Below are 11865 nucleotides of genomic sequence, written 5' to 3'. Positions count from 1 at the left end.
ACTAACCTTATTGTGGTAATCGTTTTATAATACATAAATGTATTGAATCATCACTCTGTACACCTTAAACTTACACAATGTTCTATACTAATTATAGCTCAATGAAGTTTAGGAAAAAATCCTGTTAATAAAGGGCTACATTTGATAAAGTCTAAACTGGTAGGGATGCCATCAGATTTAAACTTTACAAATTAGAGACAGTTAGATAAGGAACAGGGACTATGTAGCAAGAGTCTAAGTGAAGGACAGTAAAAACTGAATTAAGGCAGTGCTGGTTGAAATAGAGGAGGAGACAGAGAGCATATAGGAAGCAGAATCCATAGAACTTGATCACAGATTGGATGAATTGTTGGATATATACATGGATCAATGCTTTGCTGGTCCATCCTCCAGGCCTTATTACTATCAGTGAAATTAATTTGTAAAACCCCTGGATTTGAAAATGAATGCCTTTGAGGAAGGGTAATAAATGGGCTTCCCTGGTGGCTCAGGGGTTAAAGCGTCTGCCTCCAATGCAGGAGACCCGGGTTCGATCCCTGGGTAGGGAAGATCCCCAGGAGAAAGAAATGGTAACCCACTCCAGTATTCTTGCCTGGAGAATCCCATGGACGGAGAAGCCTGATAGGCTACAGTCCACGGGGTTGCAAAGAGTCGGACACGACTGAGCGATGGAACGGAACGGAATATTTCTAATAATTAACAACCACAAATTTAATAGCGCAGGCACTTACACTGGTTTTCAAAGCGGAACCAGGGCCAGGAATGCCCTTGCTGTTCCAGAAGTTAACCCCTTCTTTGTTGGACCGTTAGGAGGTCTAACAGAGTCCAGGGGAAGAACTGGGCCACAAGGGGTTTTGGTGGTAGAGGGTTTAACTGTTAGTATATTAAAAAGCAGAGACATTACTTTGCCAACAAAGGTCCGTCTAGTCAAGGCTATGGTTTTTCCCGTGGTCATGTTAGGATGTGAGAGTTGGACTGTGAAGAAGGCTGATCGCCGAAGAATTGATGCTTTTGAACTGTGGTGTTGGAGAAGGCTCTTGAGAGTCCCTTATACTGCAAGGAGATCCAACCAGTCCGTTCTAAAGGAGATCAATCCTGGATGTTCATTGGAGGGACTGATGCTAAAGCTGAAACTGCAATACTTTGGCTACCTCATGCGACGAGTTGACTCACTGGAAAAGACTCTGATGCTGGGAAAGTTTGGGGGCGGGAGGAGAAGGGGACGACCGAGAATGAGATGGCTGGATGGCATCACCGACTCTGTGGACATGAGTTTGAGTGTACTCCGGGAGTTGGTGATGGACAGGGAGGCCTGGCATGCTGTGATTCATGGGGTCGCGGAGAGTCGGACACGACTGAGCGACTGAACTGAACTGAACTGAACTGAAATGAGAAAAAGGTCTTTCATCATTTTAACAACTAGTATAGTTGAATATTATTAGCTCTGGCTGTGGTGAAGAATAAAAATAGTTAAGTCCTAGGAAGCAGCAGTTAGAACTGGACATGGAACAACAGACTGGTTCCAAATAGGAAAAGGAGTACGTCAAGGTTGTATATTGTCACCCAGCTTATTTAACTTCTATGCAGAGTACATCATGAGGAACCCTGGGCTGGAAGAAGCACAAGCTGGAATCAAGATTGCTGGGAGAAATATCAATAACCTCAGATATGCAGATGACACCACTCTTATGGCAGAAAGTGAAGAGGAACTAAAAAGCTCCTTGATGAAAGTGAAAGAGGAGAGTGAAAAAGTTGGCTTGAAGCTCAAAATTGAGAAAACAAAGATCATGGCATCTGGTCCCATCACTTCATGGGAAATAGATGGGGAAACAGTGGAAACAGTGGAAACAGTGACAGACTTTATTTTTTTGGGCTCCAAAATCACTGCGGATGCTGATTGCAGCCATGAAATTAAAAGACGCTTACTCCTTGGAAGGAAAGTTATGACCAACCAAAGTTCAGTTCAGTCGCTCAGTCGTGTCCAACTCTTTGAGACCCCATGAATCACAGCACGCCAGGCCTCCCTGTCCATCACCAATTCCCGGAGTTCACTCAAACTCGTGTCCATCGAGTCGGTGATGCCATCCAGCCATCTCATTCTCTGTCGTCCCCGTCTCCTCCCGCCCCCAATCCTTCCCAGAGTCTTTTCCAGTGAGTCAACTCGTCGCATGAGGTGGCCAAAGTATTGCAGTTTCAGCTTTAGTATCAGTCCTTCCAATGAACACCCAGGATGGATCTCCTTTAGAATGGACTGGTTGGATCTCCTTGCAGTCCAAGGGACTCTCAAGAGTCTTCTCCAACACCACAGTTCAAAAGCATCAATTCTTCGATGATCAGCTTTCTTCACAGTCCAACTCTCACATCCATACATGACCACTGGAAAAACCATAGCTTTGACTAGACGGACCTTTGTTGGCAAAGTAATGTCTCTGCTTTTTAATATACTATCAAGGTTGGTCATAACTTTCCTTCCAAGGAGTAAGCGTCTTTTAATTTCATGGCTGCAATCAGCATCCGCAGTGATTTTGGAAACCAAAAAAATAAAGTCTGACACTGTTTCCACTGTTTCCCCATCTATTTCCCATGAAGTGTTGGGACCAGATGCCATGATCTTTGTTTTCTGAATGTTGAGCTTCAAGCCAACCATTTCACTCTCCTCTTTCATTTTCAGCAAAAGGCTTTTGAGATCCTCTTCACTTTCTGTCATAAGAGTGGTGTCATCTGCATATCTGAGGTTATTGATATTTCTCCCAGCAATCTTGATTCCAGCTTGTGCTTCTTCCAGCCCAGGGTTCCTCATGATATACTCTGCATATAAGTTAAATAAGCAGGGTAACAATATACAACCTTGACGTACTCCTTTTCCTATTTGGAACCAGTCTGTTGTTCCATGTACAGCTCTGACCAACCTAGATAGCATATTAAAAAGCAAAGACATTATTTTGCCAACCAAGGTCTGTCTAGTCAAGGCTATGGTTTTTCCAGTGGTCATGTATGGATGTGAGAGTTGGACCGTGAAGAAATCTGATCGCTGAAGAATTGATGCTTTTGAACTGTGGTGTTGGAGAAGACTCTTGAGAGTCCCTTGTACTGCAAGGAGATCCAACCAGTCCATTTTAAAGGATATCAATCCTGGGTGTTCATTGGAAGGACTGATGCTAAAGCTGAATCTGCATTACTTTGGCCACATCATGAGACAAGTTGACTCACTGGGAAAGACTCTGATGCTGGGAAGGATTTGGGGTGGGAGGAGACGGGGATGACAGAGAATGAGATGGCTGGATGGCATCACCGACTCGATGGACATGAGTTGGAGTGAACTCCGGGAATTGGTGGTGGACAGGGAGGCCTGGCGTGCTGTGATTCATGGGGTTGCAAAGAGTCAGACACGACTGAGAGACTGAACTGAACTGAACTGAAGAGAGATTTATCCCATTTCTAAATAAATCAATAACTACACACATTCATAGGAATCCTGATCTGTGTATCACCAAGCACTTTATACCAGTCCAAGATTTGGTAAAAAAGGAAAAATGTGGAGAGCTGGGAGAAGTCAGTTGGCATTCTGGCTCTGCCCTTTAATATTGTATGACTTCAGACAAATATTGTACTTGATTATTTTCCTTCATAGACTGGAACTAATAGCATTTACCCTACTACCTCCCAGGGCTGAAATGTGGATCAAGTAACATATACAAAAGAGCATTGTAAGCTGTGAAGCTCTCTGTAAAAGTTGCTTATTGTTACAATATTAATGCTGTAACCTGAGTTTCCATAGATGTCCTCAGGCTCTGGAAGGCTTAATGACACAGAAATGACATTAATTTAAGCTGCAATAGATAGTCCTTGTTCCTGCCCGCTGACTTGGGGTCTCAGCCTCTGGAAGCATTCTCCTGATGACTTACCAGAGCTCTTAAATCAGTTAGACCTTCACCCTCAGCTGCACAACCTTTGCCAGGCACCATCTCAAAGGATGGTTGTTGCTTGTCCCGATTCAAATGAATACATTCCCGTGACACGGCAGTCATATCACTGCTTCTACTGTGCCTCTCAACCGTGGCACTGTCCCACCAGGCACTATCGTTCAGCACCACTTCCCCCTAGAAACTCCCTGAAGGGCCTACACAAGGGAGAAGACCTGCCCAGGGTCTGAGGCAGTGATTCTCAACCCCAGCTGAACACTAATCTCTACTAGGAAGACTTTTTAAAAAATCCATGCCTAGTCCCTCCCCTGCCAGACTAATGAAAACCAAATCCCTGAAGTTAGAGCAGGGGTATCAGTGTTTCTAAAAAAGATACAAGTGACTCTGATTCGAGTGAGTGTTGAAGGTCACCCTGTGGGTATGAGGAGCACCTATATCTCCCCTGCCATGTTTCACCTGTTAGGCCACAGAAACTATTCTGCATGTGTCCCCTGCCTTAGAAGGACTCTCCAGAGCTGTGGCAGAAATTGCCACAGAGACTTACCTGGGGGTCTAGCAATTAAGACTGTGAGCTTCCACTACAGGGGGCATGCGTTCGATCCCTGGTTGGAGAACTAAAATCCTAACCAGTATGGTCCAAAAGTTTAAAAAAAAGAAAAGAAAGAAATTGCTATATTACATTTTTCTTTATTTTTCCAATCAGTAGTGATTTCATTCCCTCCTTTAGGTGTGAAAAAGTGCTATTTTATTTTTACCTCATTGTTGCCATTGTTGTTTAGTTACTAAAGTCACATAACTCTTGCAACCCCATGGGCTGTAGCCTGCCAGACTCCTCTGTCCATAGTGTTCCCCAGGCAAGGATACTAGAGTGGGTTGCTATTTCCTTCTCCAGGGAGCCTTCCTGACCTAGGGAATCAAACCCACATTTCCTGCACTGGCAGGAGGATTCTTTACCACTGAGCCATCAGGGAAGCCCTTTTTACCTCATACTGTCACCTTATTTTTATTTATGTGCTTTATAATGTGGTACATAAATAGACAAAGAAATGTGTATTTACATGCTCAAATATTTTACTTACAGGTGTATGGAGCAAGATTTTGTAGAAGACAATTGTCTTTCTATAAAAATTTATGACATCTCCATGGTTCTTAATGTAAAATTAATTTTTCTAATCTGAAAAAGCACCTACCACTCTTTTATTAAATGATCTCATATATGGGATATAAAACTTATGAAACAGTTGACTAAGCACTGAAAGTACTAGTGAAAGCCACAAGCTTTAAAGGGATTTTTTATTTATTTATTTATTTTGCAGAAGAGGGTCAAACTGGTCTCCTGATTCCAAAACCAAGGGTCTTTTTCTTTTATACAACATTTGAATATTACATATTTAAATGCTACATATTAGTATACATATAATCAAAATAAAGAAAATTTTGCCTGTTAGATAAAAATAATAACTTCTAAATTACAGAGAAAAACTTTCTCAGATGTTTTCCAATCTAGTAGTAAAATGCCAATTTGTTTCTTAGCTAAGAAGAAGGCCTCAACCACAAGACATTTTTTCTTTTGGGATAATTCTGCAAATGACACACTCCTTACTTAAGCAACAGCAAAATGCCCATCTAATTGATTCATCTCTACTACATTGCTTAGGGATTAAAAAAGGCTCCAATTACTAGTAAGAGTTCCCCACACAGTTTTACACATGCACACACATCCCTTTTTCATTCTGTGCTGTGAATTATTTACCCTACTTACACAAAATAAATTATTAAAGAAAAGTAGTTACAGAAAATCCACATGATCATGTTATAAAAATTTTGAATTTTATTCAAAGATGGAAAAACATTTCTCATCATTCTCAAATCAAAACTCTCTTGGGCTCCAATACAGGGCCTTTCAAAAGCAACTCTCAAAATTGAGATGAGAAATTTTGCCTGCAAAAGAACCTCAGATTCACTTTGTTTATGAAATGATGACTGAAATTTAATTCTTTGGATCACATGGCCCAGAACCACACACCAGCTTGGACCCAGTTTGAGTTTCCTTAATAACCTGGTGTGTTTAGTTCAAAGATGTGGAGACCTGTTTGCTTATAACTATTTGGAAACATTTAACAAACTCTATTAAGATTACCTTCAGGCACTTCATTTATAAGCAAAACTCCAGCTGTTTCCCCCTAGCCTATTTTTCTAGAGAGTACATTTCTTCCATTAAATTCGGTCACCAAGAAAATAATTTTGGTTAAAAATGTTCATCAATTCTCTTTCATCTAAATATCTACTCAAAGAAAATTAGATGTCTAAACTCTTCAAACAGCTCCTCTTACTAGAATGTCAAGTTCCTTTTTAGAGTTAGCTAATGGAGAAGACTCTTGAGAGTCCCTTATACTGCAAGGAGATCCAACCAGTCCATTCTAAAGGAGATCAATCCTGGATGTTCATTGGAGGGACTGATGCTAAAGCTGAAACTCCAATACTTTGGCCACCTCATGCGACGAGTTGACTCACTGGAAAAGACTCTGATGCTGGGAAAGGTTGGGGGCGGGAGGAGAAGGGGACGACGGAGAATGAGATGGCTGGATGGCATCACCGACTCTGTGGACATGAGTTTGAGTGTACTCCGGGAGTTGGTGATGGACAGGGAGGCCTGGCGTGCTGTGATTCATGGGGTCGCGGAGAGTCGGACACGACTGAGCGACTGAACTGAACTGAACTGAACTGAATGGGTCAGGAATGTAAACTTGTCTTTGGTTACTAAAAAGTGTTCATTTTAGATCTTTAAAATCTCATAATTTGGAGAAGGAAATGGCAACCTACTCCAGTACTCTTGCCTGGAAAATCCCATGGATGGAGGAGCCTGGAAGGCTATGGTCAATGGTCACAAAGAGTCAGACATGACTGAGTGACTTCATATATATATAATTTCATAATTTCATTCTAAGGTAATATTTTTCTTATCATATTTTCTCTGGTCATCATGGAAGCTGGACTTTTTGTTAAACTCCTCCTGTTTATGTGTTATTTATAAGAGGTATTTATTTATACGTTGTAATCACCCTGGTCAGCAAAGTCACTCCAAATTTCCTTCATTTATGCACTACACTTTGTTTTGAAATTATAACAAAAGAATGGCATCAAAGATTGTACTTTTACATAGAATTCTGCTCAATGCTATGTGGTAGCCTGGATGGAAAGGAGGTTTAGGGGAGAATGGATGCATTCACATGAATGGTTGAATGAGTCCCTTAGCTGTTCACCTGAAACTATCATAACATTGTTAATCAGCTATATCCCAATACAAAGCAAAATTTTTTTAAAAAAGGAATACCTAATTCTTAAGGCATTGATTTCATCATAAATGTTCTTCCATATTATAATAGCAAATATGTAATAAAATCATAAGCAGTAAAAAAAAAAGACTGTGCTTTTATTAGGCAGGGATTTCAGATTAAAATAATCTATTACCTAATGAAGAAGACCAAAGTAAATTCTTAAGTTATTTACAAAAATTCTGCTTAATCTCCCTCTATTTTTAAATAGATAGGACTTTTCCAGGGGTTAGTCCCATAAAAATCAGTATTTGGTAAGTCTATAAATAAATAGGACAGTGATTTTTTTTCTTTATTTATTGATGTTTAGTTAATGTGCAACTTAAGTTACAAGTGTACAGTATAGTGACTTACAATTATTAAAGGTTATACTCTATTTATAGGTATTAAAAATACTGGCTATGTTTTCTGCATTGTACACTATATCTTTGTAGCTTATTTTATACCTAAGAGTTTGTACTACTTACTCCTGTACCCTTATATTACCCTCCTTCCTTTTCCTCTCTCCACTAGTAACAACTAATTTGTTCTCTGTATCTGAGAGTCTATTTTTTGGTATATTCACTAGTATGTTGTAATTTTTAGGTTTCATATATAAGTGATATCATATAGCATTTGTCTTTCCTTGCCTAACTTCATTTAGTGTAACCCCAATCAAGTCCATTCATGTTGTTGCGAAGTGTTTTTTTTTTTTTTAAGGTCATTCTAGGAACTGTTAACTTTCTTCACTGAATCTATTTTCCAGATTTCTTGACAATTAAATAATAATATTAAGGAAGGAAAGCAGGGAGTAGGCATGAGTGCAAACATGTATTACAGAGACATAATGATGTTCAGTATTAAATAACCTGCAAGATCTAGAGTCTGTGGCAAATTTTCCAATAATGGGCTAAGATAAAAGAAAGATAAAAAAAGAAAAAGCATCTTGTAACAGTTAAGTCTAAGGAATATGAGAAAAACAAAGCTTTACAACTAGCATCCTGTTATTCACTGGACTAGTTTTGGGAATACCAGACCACCTGACCTGCCTCTTAAGAAACCTGTATGAAGGTCAGCAAGCAACAGTTAGAACTGGACATGGAACAACAGACTGGTTCCAAATAGGAAAAGGATTATGTCAAGGCTGTATATTGTCACCCTGCTTATTTAGCTTATATGCAGAGTACATCATGAGGAATGCCGGGCTGGAAGAAGCACAAGCTGGAATCAAGATTGCTGGGAGAAATATCAATAACCTCAGATATGCAGATGACACCACCCTTATGGCAGAAAGTGAAGAAGAACTAAAAAGCCTCTTGGTGAAAGTAAAAGAGGAGAGTGAAAAGGTTGGCTTGAAGCTCAACATTCAGAAAACGAAGATCATGGCATCTGGTCCCATCACTTCATGGGAAATAGATGGGGAAACAGTGGAAACAGTGTCAGATTTTATTTTGGGGGGCTCCAAAATCACTGCGGATGCTGATTGCAGCCATGAAATTAAAAGACGCTTACTCCTTGGAAGGAAAGTTATGACCAACCTAGATAGTATATTAAAAAGCAGAGACATTACTTTGCCAACCAAGGTCCATCTAGTCAAGGCTATGGTTTTTCCCGTGGTCATGTATGGATGTGATAGTTGGACTGTGAAGAAAGCTGATCGCTGAAGAATTGATGCTTTTGAACTGTGGTGCTGGAGAAGACTCTTGAGAGTCCCTTGGACTGCAAGGAGATCCAACCAGTCCATTCTAAAGGAGATCAATCCTGGGTGTTCATTGGAAGGACTTATGCTAAAGCTGAAACTGCAATACTTTGGTCACCTCATGAGACGAGTTGACTCACTGGAAAAGACTCTGATGCTGGGAAGGATTGGGGGTGGGAGGAGAAGGGGACAGCAGAGAATGAGATGGCTGGATGGCATCACCGACTCGATGGACATGAGTTTGAGTGAACTCCGGGAGTTGGTGATGGACAGGGAGGCCTGGCGTGCTGTGATTCATGGGGTCACAAAGAGTCAGACACAACTGAGCGACTGAACCGAACTGACTGAATTTTGTACAGAGAAAAATACTTTAAGTTGTAATTTCATATTTTCACTAATGCTTTCTTCACATCAAGAGCATACATGCACATGATACATAACAATGTATAATCTTAAAACACATGGAAGTAGTTTCTATGTAAAAGAGAAATTGTAGGGTATTCATTTATGAAAAGGAAAACTATCAAAATACACATTAAGCAATTATAGAAGATACATTGAACACCACTCATTAAATGAATAAACAAACTAAATTATATCCAACAGAGTAGTTCTCATATTGTGGTACTGATTATATGAATTAGTAAAAGTAAAATATTGCCATTAATGAGAATTTGACAAATATAAAATAAAGAAGAAAATATTTTTATGCATTGTTTCACCAGATGAATGAATAACAAGATTTTTAAAAGAACACAAAATCAGGACTGATTAGAGCTTCAAAGGAAAGCTAAAGAAAAATCTATTATACTCCACAGTATTTGAAGGATAATGGCAGCAAATTATGTTTAATCATTGCCATAAAAGATTGGAGATATTTGTTGGATTTAGCTTCAAGCAAGAGAGGAAACAGAAATAATCTTTGCTGAGCATCTACTGTGTTCTACTATCTCAATTCAATCTCACAACAACTTTGCAATCTGAAGACTGTTATCTCTATTTAACATATAAGGAAAACAGGCCTTAAATGAGCAAACAACTCACCCAAGGTTTTACATGGTTAGGAAGCAAGCAAGAGATTTAAAGCCAAGTCTACCTGGCTCAAATGTCACTTTTGGGGTTTTTGATCATGTTTGAGAAAGCCCCGTGGATCCCCCAGCATGCCAAAGGGCAAGAGAAAGAGGTCTAAGGAATTTGGGTCTTATACCATAGTTTCATCTTTAAACAAAATAGTTCCACTTGTTCCTTATTTTGTATTGGAGATCTCTGTGAGATTTCAGTAAAGACAAACACTCTCCTGAAAAAGTACAAAAAGTCTACCATACGATGTTGTTTTCCAGATTAGCTTTTGGAAGTTCTGGACCTAAAAGAAACCTGTGGCAGATGAAAATGTGCAATTTAACTCTTTTTCTGGGGATGTTAAAGGGAAAAATGGACAATTGTATTTTGAGTATAGAGTACAGGGCCTTTTCTTCCTGTTGTACAAGAATGTACAAGATTGTTTCTCAGATATCCAGAATAAGGATGACAAATGTGGAGCACTCAAGCCCTTGGCCATCATGGCTATTCAGTCACTACTGGGTTAATCCTGAGTCTTAGAATGTTTTTCAACAAAACAGTCCCAACAGTTCAGTCAGTCAACCAAGTATGTGAACTATTTAATTTTAGTTATACATCATCTTTTTCCATTAAAAAAAAAAATGTTTTTTTAAACTTTTTCCTAGGATCAACATTTTTTTAAAAAGAATTCAACCTGAATTTAAAAAAAAAAAAAAAAAATCTCAGTTGTGCCATGGTAACCAGTGAAGAAAACCATTAAACTGTGGCCTTTACTATTTTTTTTTCCTTTATTGTTACCTGTGACTCATAACTCCACTCTTTTCCTTCTGCTTCCATGCTTTCATTGGTCTCTACTGGGCCACTTAGCACAAGCTAAATGGAAAGAGTAGAAGAAAAAACTTCCTGTAGGCTTCCTGTCAACTTGTAGATGTATAACCCTTTTGGAATTACAGATCTTGTAGGTTATTGCACTTTCATAAATGCAGTTCAAACAATGTTAGTATAAGTCCCAATTCCAAGAGCACTTCTCTTAATATCAGAGCATTCTGGAAGTAGAAAATGTCACGGAAAGCATATGTTGTGTCCCCATGCCCATTTCACTTCCACCTTCTCCACAAGAAGGATATGTCAGGCATCAAGATCAAACTAACAGTGATAGAAAGAAATGTAAAGACTGAAGGAGCAAGAGAAAGTATTACTAAGTCTGCTGCTGCTGCTAAGTTGCTTCAGTCCTGTCCGATTCTGTGAGACCCCATAGACGGCAGCCCACCAGGCTCCCCCGTCCCTGGGATTCTCCAGGCAAGAATCCTGGAGTGGGTTGCCATTTCCTTCATGAAAGTGAAAAGTGAAAGTGAAGTCACTCAGTCGTGTCCGACTTTTAGCGACCCCATGGACTATAGCCTACCAGGCTCCTCCATCCATGGTATTCTCCAAGAAAGAATACTGGAGTGGATTGACATTTACTAAGTCTGCTGCTGCTGCTGCTGCTGCTAAGTCACTTCAGTCGTGTCCGACTCTGTGTGACCCCATAGACGGAAGCCCACCAGGCTCCCCCGTCCCTGGGATTCTCCAGGCAAGAACACTGGAGTGGGTTGCCATTTCCTTCTCCAATGTGTGAAAGTGAAGTCGCTCAGTCGTGTCCGACCCTTTGCAACCCCACAGACTGCAGCTTACCAGGCTTCTCCATCCATGGGATTTTCTAGGCAATAGTACTGGAGTGGCTTGCCATTGCCTTCTCTGAGTCTAGGGGTCAGTAAAGGAGACAAATACTATTCTCTCCTTTTGCAAGAAGATATATAACAAATTGGAGTGTTAGAAACTTTGTTAGACAAAAAGAATTTTAAAAGCTAAAAAATTTAATGTAGGGTAG

The 11865-nt window shown here is 39.9% G+C and overlaps 1 non-coding gene across 1 annotated transcript; it reads left to right on the top strand.

Annotated features, from left to right (window-relative positions):
- The first annotated feature begins 476 nt into the window (after positions 1-476).
- TRNAW-CCA (transfer RNA tryptophan (anticodon CCA)) lies at positions 477-548 on the top strand. The gene has a single exon. It is a non-coding gene; the product is annotated as a tRNA-Trp (tRNA).
- Positions 549-11865: the final 11317 nt, after the last annotated feature.

This window comes from Moschus berezovskii, chromosome 1 (genome assembly GCF_049115385.1).
Source record: "Moschus berezovskii isolate FMDL1 chromosome 1, NW_MosBer_1.0, whole genome shotgun sequence".
Taxonomy (NCBI): Eukaryota; Metazoa; Chordata; class Mammalia; order Artiodactyla; family Moschidae; genus Moschus; species Moschus berezovskii.
Note: the sequence above shows the minus strand (reverse complement) of the source record. Positions and strands in the feature narration are given on the sequence as shown.